Source organism: Pipra filicauda, unplaced genomic scaffold (genome assembly GCF_003945595.2).
Source record: "Pipra filicauda isolate LSUMZ 115617 unplaced genomic scaffold, ASM394559v2 scaffold65_size3143899_pilon, whole genome shotgun sequence".
NCBI lineage: Eukaryota > Metazoa > Chordata > Aves > Passeriformes > Pipridae > Pipra > Pipra filicauda.
The window spans coordinates 1053155-1068669 of NW_024104820.1; positions in this window are offsets into that span (position 1 = coordinate 1053155).

Sequence of the window (15515 nt, forward strand, 5' to 3'; positions counted from 1 at the left end):
CTGCTTTATTTTTTTCTTTCCACTTTATTTTTTTCTTTCCATTTCCCCTCCTTTTTTTTGCTTATGAAGAATGGTGCTTTGAAGCAAGAAAGTTATAAACTGTAAAATGTGCAAATAAGTCTATGTCAAATATACTTCAAAGATTTACACTCTCTTTATCATTCAAGTGAATTGTTTTTTAGAGGTTAGACAGTATAGTACTTCTGCCCAAATGTTTTTCAAAGTGCTGTGTTTTAATCCCAGTTGGTGATTAAGTACCACACAGCCACTCATTTATTCCCCCCTAACACAACCCCTGGAGGGAAGAAGAATCAGAAAGTAAAGGTAAACCTTGTGGGTTGAGATAAGAACAATGTAATAATTGAAACAAAATATAATAATGGTAATGATAATAACAATAACAACTATAATAAGAAGGGAAAGGAGAAGGAGAGGGAGTAACAGAATCCAGGAGAGATGAATGATTCACAGTACAATTGCTCACCAGCTGCTGACCAATACCCAGCCCACCCTTGAATGGTGACCAGCTCCTCCCAGCCAACTCCCTCAGTTTAATTTACTGGGCATGATATCCTATGGTATGGAATACCCCCTAAGCTGGTTCAGGTTAGCTATACTAGCTGTGCTCTCTCACAGCTTTTTGTGTCCCTCATCACTAGCAAACATGAGACACTGAAAAGTCTATGATTTAGGGTAAGCACTACTTAACAACCACTAAAACATTTGTGTGTTATCAACATTATTCTCATAATAAATCCAAACAACACAGGATCGTACGAGCTACTGAGAAAATTAACTCTGCCCCAGCCAAAACCAGGACAAAGAGAACAATAACTACTTTTTTTTTAATTTTAATTTGAGATTTTAGATACATCTGCATTTTGTTTGTTTGTTTGTTTGTTTGTTTAGGAAAGATAATAGCAGAACAGCACATTTTTCTAAATTTAGTATTTTGTTCAACACTGCTAAGGTAATATAACCAAGTTAGACAACCGAGCCAATGTGTATAAAATAAGAGCAAATCGCAGTCTAAGGAGAAAAAAAAAGCAGATACAACTGACTTGTGCCTCCTGATTCTTTTTTTTTTGTCTGTGCTAGTTTACTACAACAATTGTAGAATATTTTCTCTTTCTTTTATAGCTGAAGAAAACTCCTCCTGGAAATCAGTGCTAGAGGTCCATCCCAATACCAGGCAAAAAAGTCTTATGTGATTAAGATATCTGAGCACAGTCTTCAGGCTGTGTGAACTAAAATACTTGGATGTCCAAGAGAGTTATGTCAGTTCAAAACATTTGAGGATCTAGAATACAGTGGCAATACATGGCTGGATTTCACACCTGTCTCCAGAACACCTCTCTGAAAGTTACAGACTTGCCTGAAGTCTTTCAGCAGGTGAAATGATTATGCAGGTAACAATTAGACAGTGGCTGTTTTCCTAATATTATCCAGCCTTTAAGTCATTTATGTTTTCATGAAGATAAAAGAGCAAAGTCTAATACGTTACACTATGTTTACTTTTGTTGAAAACTATAAGATGAAATATAATTATATCAGCTGGCATGACTACAACCTAGAGGGTTTTACAAAACTGATTTGTGAGGGAAAAGGCAGGGGTGGGGAGATTACAATGTGAGTGTGTGTGCACATACAGACACCTCTGTCTGCTGCAAAATGTGAGACCAGGCTTCTGGTAGAAAGAGAGCTGTGAGCTAATTTTTTCTCGTTTGAACTCAGGGCAATTTTTAATTAGCACCCTGTTGAGTTGTGTTCACCCTCTGTCTGGACAGACCCATTTAAATCCAACTTTTATTTTGGCAGTCACATAATAAAAGATAAGAAAATTAAAAACAGTCTATATAAATGACACATGGAAGCATGGATGTGATATTTCTAAGTCCCTTTCCTACTTTTTGACAGTTGGGGTTTGTGGACAGATAGTGACTTTCAAAGAAGAAGCTGTTCTAACATACTGCCTTTCCTTCTTTTCTCATCTGATAAACTGCATTTTCAAAATAAACCTGCTTGAATCTTTCAAATTAAAACAAAATAAGAAAAAAAATGCTAAAATTTTATATTTCTTTCTAAAATAGCAGCTATTTTTCAAGCTCTAAAGTTGGATTTGAATAAGTTTTAGTGTATATGCATTGTCTCTACCTTCCACTACTCTATATGAATTTCCTTTGTCTTACTTTTTACGTGCAACTCTTGAAAACATGTTCTGCCAATACAAACATTCACTGTTTTTCTAATGCCTGAAATGTGATGCAATTGTAATTGAAATACAGCATAGCTCATACATGGGAAGGTAAGGGTAAATATATTCCCTAATATTAGTGGAAAAAGATATAGTTACAAGTGGTCTCACTAGCCTGATTTATTGGGGTTCTCAAGCAGGTGGAACTTAGTAGGAGAGGAAATAGAGCCAGAAGTTACAGCGTGAGCTTGTTGTTCAGAAGAAGGGGACTCAGTTCCTGATGTATCACTGGCTTTTCCCAAGCCATTAGGAAAGCAGATTCCCTCCTCCTAATTTTAGAAAATACTCTGTCCTTACCTTACCAAGCTGTTTTGAGCGCCAGTCAGGGGAGGCTCTGAGGTCTGGCGCCGCCTCGATAAGGCAGCCCTGCAATAGATGGTGCTATTCCCACACTTCAGAACCAGGGTGTCATGCAGTCTGTCAAGCTGCAGGTCATGTACTGAGTATATCTTGATTTTATTTTTTTTTCTCTTATGATGTTCTCACAAAAAGCAGGATTATTAAAACCTTTGCCCCACCTTCCTCAAGTAGTATTCTACTTCCCTGCTTTGGTTTTTTTTATTTGTTACCTACTATTATCTCTCCATACAGCGGTTTTCCTCTACTAGATCATGTCATTATTCATCTCACTTTCCACAAATTTCTCTCTCTCCCTAAGGAAAGTAGAAAAAGCTCATTCACTCCATTCAAGTATGGAAACAACATTTTCAAAATGCTAGTCCTAACTCCTATGTCTTGGAATCAGCTTAACAATTTGTATCAAATCCTTTGTTCAGAAGACAAAAGAACCAGCAAAGAGGATAATGGATTACCCACTGTCATGTTCCATCTGGAATTATCTAAAGGCTGGTTTGATAAGTAAAGTGAGAGTCGGTGGTGTGACTAATGTTGCACCATTATATTGCTATAACCCGTAAAACACAGAGATACCAGGATCATAAGAAATACTGTTACAGAGCATCCAAACTGGATAACAACAGTGAAGGAAACACTGGCATCTCATCCATTAAATATATTGCGTTGATATAAAAAAAATTATTTTTCTAGCAGGAGTGAGGTATTAGAAGTCTTTACGCAAAACCGCTTCTTGTTAAGTGTTTTTAGCATGGCATAGGAGATTAATTAGAAGAATATAGACACACGCATGCTCAGACAGAAATCTTATTATAAAGTTGTCTTGCTGTAACTATAATAATATGTATATCTGTCAAAGAATCTAGATGCCAGTATTTAACAACAGAAATAAGCAGGGTAATGTAATATCCTCATTTCTGCTGATGGTTGCCTGTAAAGACTCAACTCCAGTGGTCAGCCTTTTCCTGGATAGTTACAACAGGAATCCTGGTTTGCCTCTAATGCTACTCTCCAATCCACTCACAGTGCTTTAATTAGCTCTTAAAGACCTGCCTGCCCATACTAAAAAATGTTTAATATTTCTAATAATTGTCAAAGTGTTTGCCAAAAGCTTAACAAGGATTTTGGTACCATCCTTGTCTTCCTCCTCCTGGTTGAAGGAGCTGTGATATACAACAGCAGATGTTTAACTCAATTGACCCAAAGGACACAATAGTATTTGTTAGTGTGTCGTATTTGCTCTATGTGCTGTGCTTTTTTCTTTCACCATTGTACATTGTGTCATCTGGAACACCCACATCTGTCACAACCTTCTCAAAATCTCTTCAGTAGAAAGGAGAGAACTAGGGTATTCACGAGAAGTGTCTCATGGATTTTGTGTTAATGTGTGTAGCAAATTGGGTTTGCCCTAAAATTAATCGTTGTTCTGAAAGACTCTGATAGTGGTTACTTAAGAACAAGAAAAGTAAGTTTATACATAAATAATCCAGGAAATAGATTGTAGCAATAAACTCCAGGAAATATTCATGGGCGAGAGGGTCAACAGAAGTTAGGCAGCGACCCTGAAGTAATAGCACATTACGGTTTTCAACTCCAATATACTGAGTGCAAAGGAGCAAATTGATTTTTTTAATGCTTTGAAAATTAAACCAACCACAGTAAAAGTGTTTTATTACACATCAGCCAAAAAATGTAAACCATGCCATAAAAGCTATTCAAGTAAAAACAAACATCACCATAGATACAGAAGGCAAGATTCTGTTCTTCTTTTCAGGTGATGTCTCCCTAGGGCTGTCAATCCCTAATGGCTTTATTGCTACAGCTGACAGCAGGGTTTGGCCTGGCCCTGGGGATCAGTGCGGTATGACTATACAGAGTTGGGTTTCTTTTGGAAAAGAGGGACTTGAGGAAAGAGTTCTGAGATGAAATAAAGGAAGAAATTAATTAAACATTTGCTTTTTTAAAAATAATAAAATTAAAATGCCCATTTTAATCTAATCGCATATTTTTTTAAAATCTCAGCATAGGTACCAAAAGCCGACATCCACACCTAAGGCATGTCCTATAGTGTTTGCACAGCAAATCTCACTACCTCTACATACAGCACATATCACTCACTTCTAAGTAACATAAAACCAAGCATAGATTAGTCCTGCATTATCACCAGTGTAATCTCAGACTCGCCATTTCCTCTTTTTCAGGAAAATTCGGACACCAGTTCAGGCTCTCTTGCAGTCTGCAACCCGGGTTAGCCTGCTGATGCCTTCTGACATGGGCCCCTCTTCCCATCAAGCTGCTCCAGCAGCTCTAGAGGCAGATGTAGTATCACCATTCATCATCTTTGCACAAGCTGATTTTCAGCCTTTCATAGTAGCTGCCCCTCATTAGCTGTGTTCTGGAGGAAAAAGCAGGAGAGGGGATTGGGGTGTTACTAACACTTCCCATTTGATTGCTGCGGTGCCAAGTGTAGATGCTTCATCACAGCCTTTGTTAGTTCCAGCTGGTGTGACTGGGGGATGAAGTTTCTAATGGTCATATAAAAGCTGGCTGAAAAGTTATACCATCTCAATTATATTTCTGCACCAAGATCTACCTTAGACCAAAATTATTAAAGTAGAAGGAACAGAGATCTCAAAGTGACATGATGTGATTGACCTTCATTGGTATTGGCCTCAGTAGTTATTTCTTGAAATCAAAGCTTCCTACATTAGCAGCTCACAAAGAAATGTATTTAACTTTTGGGGAGAATAAGGTGGTAAAGATATTTGTTGAAGAAAACCTCAAGTATCTTTTTTTTTGCTACTATTGCTCAGAAATATCAGTGCTAAAAGATCTCATTCTACTTTTTGATTGATTGCTGTGGTTATGAAAAACCAAACAGTTTCCTCAGATCTTGGCTCTGAATTGATCGTGTATTAAAAAAAACTGTCAGGAAAATAATTGCATTTTAAAATGTATGAAGCATGTGCAAATTCATGTTTATCTTGTATGAGTTCTTCTAAGTTTAGAAACAGAACAAGAAGAAAATACTTGTCAATGAGACAAACCATCTTTATTCTGGGTACATGAAGGACCCAAGACATGTCATTTGGGGGGAAGTTTATAGTAGAAATGTGCTGAATATTGATCCTTATACAGTAGTATGCAACTAGGTTCCAGTTCCCTCCTTTCCCCTTATTAAATAATCACAGAATCACAGAATAAGCTGAGTTGGAATGGACCGACAAGAAAAGAATTTAAAAGAAAATAAAATTTCTGAATGCTCAGGACTAAAGGTGAGTAAAGATGTCTTTTAGATACAGTAATAAAATCTTCTATTATAAATATTGCTGGCACGTATCTCAAATTGCATTTTTAAAATATATATCCATATGCCAAATATAGTTTTGTCTGTTCTGAGGATAGATCTTTAATCTCTGCAGATATAAAAAGACACTCCAGAATCTAGTGGATTTTCTACAATAGTTTGAATTAACCCTGCATTGTAAGACACTTTGCACATCCAGTCTCTTATAACGGGAAAGGCATAGACAAGTATACATTTTGTTGTCTGAATTCTTATTTCCAGATGACAGCATCCTTCCATGGGCTACTTGTTATTTATTCAAGCAACAAAGACACTTGCACCTCTAAGTTTCAAAACTTTGGGGGGAAAAGCAAATCCTCTCTCATTTATTACTACTAAGCTAAGTCTTTGTTCAGCTGTATCTATTGATGATGTTAACTGAGGACATCAGTTTTATAAACCATGAGAACCAAGGGGAAGTGGTCTCTTACTGGTTTGTGGTCTTCAGCAGGCACTAGACTCAAAGGAGCCAGAGCAAAGCACTGTGGTCACTGCTTCACCATGTGGCTTGTACGGTCCCCAATGCATGGTCAGCTCCATAAGGACCTGAGACTACTTGAAAACTGGAGGAAAAGCTTTTCAATCACTAGTCTAGAAGATGGGATTCTCTTATTCAACTCTTTGCCCCCCGTGGGCTTCGGCAAATCCCTGTGGTGCAGACTCATAAGCGGTGTTCCAGTGGAGCAAAGTAGGCAATGAGTGAGGTATTTCTCTGGGGAAGGTGTGGGGGAAGTCACCAACTAAATCTCCCTATAAAATAAATAAAGTAAGCCACATGCAGAGGAATATGCTTTCTACCAGCAGCATACTCAGGAAAAGCAATCAAATCAGTTGGTGAGAAGTCCTGAGGGGAAAAGGTCACCTGGTGTCTAGAACTTGACTACACACTTACCTGCAAACCTAAATTGTTGAATTTGGGTTTATAACATAAAAGCCCCTTTCTAGAGCTGATTTTGGATAACAAAATAATTCACTTCAAATCTCTGATAGGGACTGGGTCTTGGCTTCTGAGAAGACATTTCTTCAGGTGATGAAGAAGGCATTTTCTTTCGAGGGATTATTCATAAAAATATATGATGGCTCTATGATGGATAAGAACCAGAAATCAACATCCCTATGCAGTGAACTCTTGCTTTTGGTTCTCTGGCAGTGAATCTCAATATTCACTCCAAAAATGTGTGTTTTCAAGAGAATTTGTGGTGAGTGTATATAGCTTGCCCTTGTCTGTGTACTTTTCTGAAAACTGTGTAGATATGGATTTGACAGATGTTTTGTTTTGCCTCTCCCTCCTTTTCACCAGGAGAATAACATAGTCTAGGCATTCACATCTCACCATTCTGAGAGAAGTGCATTAACCAGCAGGTAATTTTCCTGCCTATGTTTGTGAACATACATATTGGCACATATTTCACCCTCCTATGGGGGGATTTTCAGTGTGATCTGGTCACCACACTGGTGCAGGGAGACTTTGTGAATTAAGCCTGAGACTAGAGTTTTCACAAGTCCAGGCAGGATATTTGGCTCTTCTTGCTTGGATAAAGTGATCTGAATTCTTGTGTTACGCTGCATGCACCTAAATCCTTACAGCTGGAGAGGAGAGGGAGATCTGGACTTGTACTCTGACTCAGTTCCTGTATTTAAACTGAACGCCAACCACTGACTGCCTACCAGACACTTTCATTAGGGACTGACCATCTAATAAGGATGAATAAACTTATGGATATTCTAGTGTTAGGGGCCATGTAAGTTCTTTAAATAGGTATGACAAGTATAAGAATTAATGTAGAATATCTGATTTTTTTTCATCACACTCCCTGGCAGACAGCCTGCAGCAGAGTGCAGGGATCAAAGCATGTTACTAAGGGAAAATATCTGTATGGATATCTGTTGGTTCCAGGAATTATAAATTCTAATTTCCATCTGCAAAAGTAAAAAAGGCTTAGCATAAATGTAATATTGTTTTCAAATCTGAAGAACATTTAGCTTCTTTTGTAGCTGGGCATTTCTCTTCTTTGCTAGTTAAACAGTATTACATTTGCTTTTAGTGAGGGTGAAAGGAGAAAATCATGGATCATGTTGTGGCTGTAGCTTTTATGACCTGCTTTCATTTCTTTGCTTTGTTCCCTCTCCATGCTGGTCTTGGTGTGAGCAGTAGCCCCACATAAGCACACTACTTCTGCCTCCTGTGGGAGCAGAAACTCAGGAGTTTGATGGATGCAGCTCTGGGGCTATGTTAAGGGAAGAGATGTCTGTACACAAGGGCAAGAATGTCTGTACACAGTCCAGAATTTTGTGTTTCTGAGAATGTATATTAATATTTTGGTAGTCTTATTATATAACACCTTTTGATACAAAATTAGTTCCAGTTAAGAGTATCCATGGTTATTCATATTGTGTAATAGTCAGCTAGTATTTTGATGTATTTTCTAAACAGATTTTGATAACTTGTGATGACACTAATCACCTAAAAAATAACCAAACAACTGTGACCATTGCGTGTCTTAAACCGCTTGTATAACCTTGACTTTGTTGGCATTGCACTGGAATGACCAACAGGTTTAAAATGAGGCACAAGCTATATACTGTGTTGTAATGTGATTGAAGAAAGACTTGATTAGGCAATGCATTGGTGTCCTTGTATTAGCTTCAGAACCAGTATACCTATTCTTTTTTGATCAATCACAAACATGTTGTGCAAAAGTACACAACAAACTGGGTCATTGAATGTGTAATTACACGTTGCACATAGCTTCAGGATCTGTTTTTGCTTTTTTTTTAGCAGATGCTATTAATATTTAACAGCAGCCATATGCAGCTTTACTTTCTGTTGAAGAATGATCTAGAAAATGCTATATCATAACAAAAAGATTAACAGCAAATAACTTGAAAGAAATATTATTCAAACTGTTTTTTATTAGGCTACTCTTTAAGTTTAACACATATCCTTAAATATAACTAAAATACATATTTTATAAAACATATATAACATATAAAATATATAAACAAGAACATAAGATAGTCATATATTATGAATGTATGAAAATTAAAATTTATTTACCATTTAAATTCTGAGGACATTGTAATGGAGTTATTTTCACAGGGTCCTATTAAATATATACAGATAGAATATGTCCTAGAAACATCAGTGCCTAAATTTTTCCTCTGGACAAGGTATTTTTAGCAGTAGTGATGGCTTTTTTCTTCTTTTCAAATTTAGTCATGATTGTTAAGGTTAAAAGTTCCCAGTGTGCAACACACTGTCCTTCAACATAGCTCAGATCAAATATTTTGGGCATTTCCTTTGGGCAGTTTGCCATTGTTCTATTGGATTGGAAGTTACAGCAATTTGACTGGTATGTCTGTTAATCTGTTTTTTCCCTTAGCTATTGAAAGCAAGTATTGTTGTGTCTGTACTGCAGCTGAAGCAGTTTTGCAATTGAAAACTTGCACGTTTGCTTTCTGCTTACACAATAATCTATTTTGATACAGGGTTCTGTTGACTGCTTCATAAAGTAGCAAGTGCTATCACCAAAAAAATGTACAGCTTTAAGAGAATAGTAATACTTTGTTATCTAGAAAAGGCTGTCTGTGTGATTTATATTTCTGGCAGTGTATTAAATGTGTCACGTGGGTGTCAGAGAAGGATAAAATATCTTCTGTTATACAGGCGCCTCCTGTAAGTCTGTTCTTGGGTCCTCCTTAAGATATTTCCTTTTTTAACGTGATATAAATGGAAAAGTGGCATGAAGTACTTTTGTGGTGCAGTTCAACTCTGTAGTCAATAATTTCATAATATAAAGTAGACATACCAAAATGCACTCATTATTCACACACTGTTAAGGTCAGGTGTCATGGAACTTGAAGCTACGTAGAAAAAAGGTCTGTAGTCGATGATTGTGGTAGCTGTGCACCAAACACGCATCCGGCTTCCAGAACTGTTGTTTTGCAGCATTCTCCAGATTTCCGTGCAGAATCACAGACCACACAGAATAAATAGAGTTTGGAAGGGCCTCTCAACTCTAAAGTGAATGGCCTGTACAGTGATTGAACCCACAACCCTGGCATTGTTAGCACCATGCTCTAACCAACTCAGTGTCAGGGTCACTTGTTGCTTCTCCCCATTTTTTACCAGATGCCGTACTGCTGGTGGTACCAAGGGTCTTTCAATGGGACTCAAAGTCTTTGAACTTCATCAAGGTGACATTGAAGCCTAAGATTTTCTCTGACTAGAAGAATTAAAAATTATATCTAATCCTGTTAACTAAGCACGGCTGGTTTACAGGCAACTGGGGCAGCCTCTGTGGCAGTGCAGAGTGCTAAGGTAAATAGTAGATATCAAAGTGATAGGTGAGCTCCAGAGCCATGTCACATAAGAGGGAAAAATAAGTGTATTGCTCATATTACAAATTCATATTGAAACAAAAAAAATTCAACAACAAACTTGTCTATCTTATTGTTATATGGTTGCTATGTTGTGTGTCAGATGGAGGAGAATTACTTGTCTGAAATGAACTATCCCTCTCCACCATGTGCCTTGCGTTTCTTCACAGGGGTGTATTTACTCAAACAACAGGTAGGGCATAGCACTTATTGCACGAGGTAGCACAGGAGAAGAACAGTAATGCTTCAAATATCTGTGATAGTATGTTTCAGGTACAGTTCCTACATCATGGTTTTGAACTGTCTGAAAATTATTTGATCTAATGATACAAGTCTATTCAGTGAGAAATGAAACAAAGATAAAGCAAATTATAAACAATTATTTAAAACATTGAAATGAAAGTGCCCAAAGTTAAGAGTTTAAATCCGAATTTTGGCTATTAAATAAGATATGCTGTGTCTGGAATTTCTTGAGGTCCCAGGACTGCAGTTCCCACTGACTTCAGTAAGATTTATAGGCAATTGAAACTCGTGAAAATTAGGTGACATTATTCATGATAATCAATGTAGTAGTGCCTGAAGACCAAGAAAGCCCTGAGGATTTTGCAATCGAATATATAAGTTAGGATAGTATAGAAGATAAGTGTAACTTAGCAAGCATGATTGAAACAAATCACCTATTTCATCAAAAATCCATTTCCTTTTCATGTAGAAAAGAGAATAAGTGAAGGCTTGAATGATCAGTGAGAGAAGATAGGAAAGAAGAGGATAAAAAGGCAGATATAAAGACTGAAAGGCTGAAAAAGGTGAAAGATTGAAAGTTGAAATAAACTGCCCATTGGCACAGGAAAAGAGAAGCCCATTCAAAAGCATAGACAGTTCTCTGAAGATGCGGAGGTCCAGAGATATACATGCTTTGCTTGTCTTTCCTCATGTCAGCTAACATGTGTGTTTGTATACAGATGTATGACTCATTTGTGCCAGGTTAAAGAACATAACGCAGTCTCAGCTTAGTTTTAAATAACAAATATGTGCAACTTGATTAATCAGTTCCATGGTAAAAGATGTCAAATCTATTCATGCAACCACTCCACTGAAAGATTTTATATTTTCTCTTGTAGGACTCTGTAAATAATCATATTTGAAGAGAGCTCAGCACATGAAAGACATGGGCTTGCTGGAGTAGGTCCAGATGGAGGCCACAAAAGTGATCAGAGAGATGTAACATCTCTTCTATGAGAAAAGCTGAGGGAATTGTGGTTGTTCAGCCTGGAGAAGAGAAGGCTCTGTGGAGATCTTATTGAGCCGTTCAGTACGTAAAGAGGCCTATAAGAAAGATGGGCTAATGGTTTTAAACTAAAAGACCATAGAATTAGATTGGCCATAAGAAAGAAATTTTTTAAGATTAAGGTGGTAAAACACTGGTTCAGCTTGTCCAGAGGGATGGTTGATACCCCAACTCTGGAAACATTTAAGGCGAGGTTGGACAGAGCTCCAAACCACATGATCCAGTTGAAGACATACCTGATTCTTGCATAGGAGTTGGGCTAGATGACTTTTAAGGGTCCCTTCCTACCCAAACCATTCTATGGTTCCACAATTATCTTTTCATTTTGAGATAAAAAATTGTACAACAATCTGAGATCTGTGTATGGTATGCACTGGGTACCACCTACATTTCAGTTTCATTTTCAGAGATCTTTGAAGGAATGCATGAGGTGGTGAGTTTAATTGCTATTTATAGGAGGATGACAAGCTAAATATGAGTGAGCCCACACATCTCTACTTATGGTTGACATTTTGTGCAACAACTTTCTGTTGGTGAATTTTTCAAGAATTACCACTGCTGTTGCAAAACAAAAATTTTGGTCGATTTTTTTTCCAGTTAAATACCTTAGTTAATTTTCAGTGAACTTGGAGAAGCAGCATGTTAGCTTACTCTTTGATTTTTATCTTAAAGTAGGAAATGGATAACACTAACATTATAGAAGTATGAAAATATTTCTTTTCCTAGATACATAGCATGTTGAATATTTGCTGACATAAATTCCCTTCCTTGCCTCTCACCATTGTACTCCATACATAATTGAAGTTGAACTGAAGGGGATTTTTGTTGCATCTACTTCTTAGTAGAAAAGTTAAACACATAGTCATATAGACAGGAAAATAAAATGAGACTGAATCCAAATGTGTCAATGCTGCCTTTCAAATCTTTACCTGTGAGAAATAGACATTCAAGAGAAAGTTCACAAAGAAAATAAATTAGGCAGATTTCGAGTCATTGAAAGTAACATTTAAAGTGTTGCTAAAATGCAGAAATTGCCTTGATTAGTTAACATATACAAAGGAAGTTACATGAGTCACCAGAACTTTTGAATCTGAGGATCCTTTGGCCACTGTATTTTCTCAAGGGTGTCCAGAGAAACCTCCTGCAGGCTGAGACAGCCAAAGAAAAACTTCAGAGTAATTTAATCCATTCTATCTTCTGGATATTTTAAATTGGTATGGAAGTGTATATCCAGGAGCATACTCCTGGGAATCTTCCTTTATCCTTTTGATTTTCTTTGTGTTAGTAGCAGTTTTGCATAGAAGCTCAAGGCAGCATAAATCCCTGAGAGTTTTACTTATGTCTTCAATTTATTACATGATTAATCATGTTACGATGAATACAGACTCTTTTTACAAAAGGATGTAAATCATTATGAATTCCATGACAACACTTCACATGAATCTCGTTGAATACTTAAACTGCTAAAGTAGGTGTAATACACAGCTCCATCGGAGGCCAGTTGCAGTGTAGTGCTTATTAATATCCACTGCTGGCTAACATGTCCATGTGAATACCAGATAGATTACTAATATTAATGCCCTTGGCATAGCATGTTTCTAACATAACTATATGTTGGTACTCAGTCAAATGTATTCTTAGATAACAAAACCACAATAACATTGATGAAAGCCTTATAAATTGGCATGCCGTATGTATTGTAAAATACTTGTCACAGAATGATATTGGTTTTATGACCTGTGACTTTATGAAGTGGCTGAAAAAAATAAAAATTAATCACTTGAAGATGTAGGACTCAAAATTAGAGACTAAGATGAAGAACAAAATGAAAACAGCTTTCTTTTGAGAAAAAAAGGAGTTACTTATAATTACCTTTAAATCAGTTAGTCTTAGCATCCCAAACTTTCAAAATATGCAGAAAAAATTAAAGCACTAGATTATTAGAAGGTTTTTGTTTTCCATAGCTGTATGCTAATCATTGTGCTGAGTGTGAACTGACTTTTTGCTCCTGTTATGAGCAACCAAAGTCTTTGTTCTGGGAATGATCACATAATTACACAGAAGATTAAAGAATTCCCATGAATAATTTGTGCTCATTTCTCCTTGTTAAACCCATTTAACCCAGCTGAGCATGCCTTGCTGACTTGCTTCAGAGACTCACATTTTCATTAGAAAAGTAGAATACCCACCCTCCCCTGCAGCTGATAACTTTTTCTGGCTTAACCTGTTGCCTAAACTCTTCCCTGACCTTGACTAACTCTTCCCCAAACCATAATGATTTGACATTGTTCATAAATAAAAGTTAACTCCTTTTATCAAGAAATGGTAAAAAGAAAAGATAACATTTAAAAATTCATTGAACTGTTGGAATGGAAAATTCCTTCTTGAAGTTGGAACCAACGCTGGGAGACATATTTTAGCTTGTGGTCCATGAGGGGCCAGTGGACTGCAAGAAATTAATTTTCACATCACAAGCTACTTTAGGTTAGCTACTACACCCCATTTTCACCACCTGAAACTCAAGTCAAGTTTTATGTTACTGTGTTCTCTTCTAGGCTGATCACTATGTTGCTTTTTGGCCCTATTAAGATAAAGGCAAAATTGTGGCTTATTACAGAACAGTAAATATGCTGTAAATTTCTGGTGTGTCTTTGGTTATGTTCTGAACTGTTCCTCCTGTCCCCCTTTGACATTCACCTTGAGTATTGTAATACAAGTGAAATGCAAACCTACCAAGACTAATATGCTAAAGTTTACCATATCTTAGTTGTTATATATTAAATATTCTGTAGAAAAATGCACCTTTTTTTTTCAAACCCTTTTTTTTTTGAGCATAAAATGTATCCCTAAGAATGATTATAGCTACAGATGGTGAATTAAAATCCAGATATGAATATTAGCTTCCCTGACATTTTTGAAGATCTGTGGATGGCTGCTGCAGGAACATGCACATTCAGGCCACCCTTCTGGTCAGCTGCATACCTGCTTTCAAATACACTACAATATAAAAGCTACAGTCAATGAAGTGGTAACAGTCTAGCAACAGTTTGGAATGTTGTTGCTATGTGCGTTCTTAGTATTGTGTTTCCCTCCTTTGTTGCACTTTGTACTTCTTCAACCTCACACAGTGGAGAATAATTTCCTATTTGCAAGTCTTCGTAATAGACTGGTACCTTGGAAAATAAATGACTGTCTTTAAGTACTTAGCAGAGAATACTGTTCCATGTCAGGTGCCTGAGTTCTCACATGTTGTAATCTACATAGAGCAATGCAGCCCACAATAGATTTTTCTACTTAGGTGCTTATGAACTTCCATTTTTGTTAACTTATATCTGAATCCTCTCCCCGCTTTTTCCCTGTCTTCCCACAAACAAACTGAAATGAAAGATGGAAGATGCCAGTTTTTGACAGATGCATTACTGCAAGTTATATGTATATATTAAGCTCTTTCTATCTAATTCATAGAGAGGTCTGGAAATTGGCTGTGTATAAGAGAGCATTTGTATGTACACTTATCCAATGAGAATCTTCATATCACATACATACATTAATGAAATTTGGAGTTAATTAAAACAATAGGAATGGGAATTGGATTATTAAATCTAGACATTTCTGTTGCAGACATAATGTCTAGACTGTCTTTACAGTCAACAGAAAGAATTAGGAGCTGTTAGAATTCCGTTTAGTGCATTCTAGGGTAGGCATCTACCTGAGGACAAGATTAATTTAACTGCTGCCAACTTGATGGATACAAAAAATGGGCATTTTTAGGTGGTTCCGGTGTTTATATAGGGCAGTGTGTCTGATTAAGATGCAGCAGATCAAAGCTCTAAGTAATCCAAGAACCTATCTCCAGCTGTGTCAGATACTGAAACAGGTAATGAAAAAGTCAA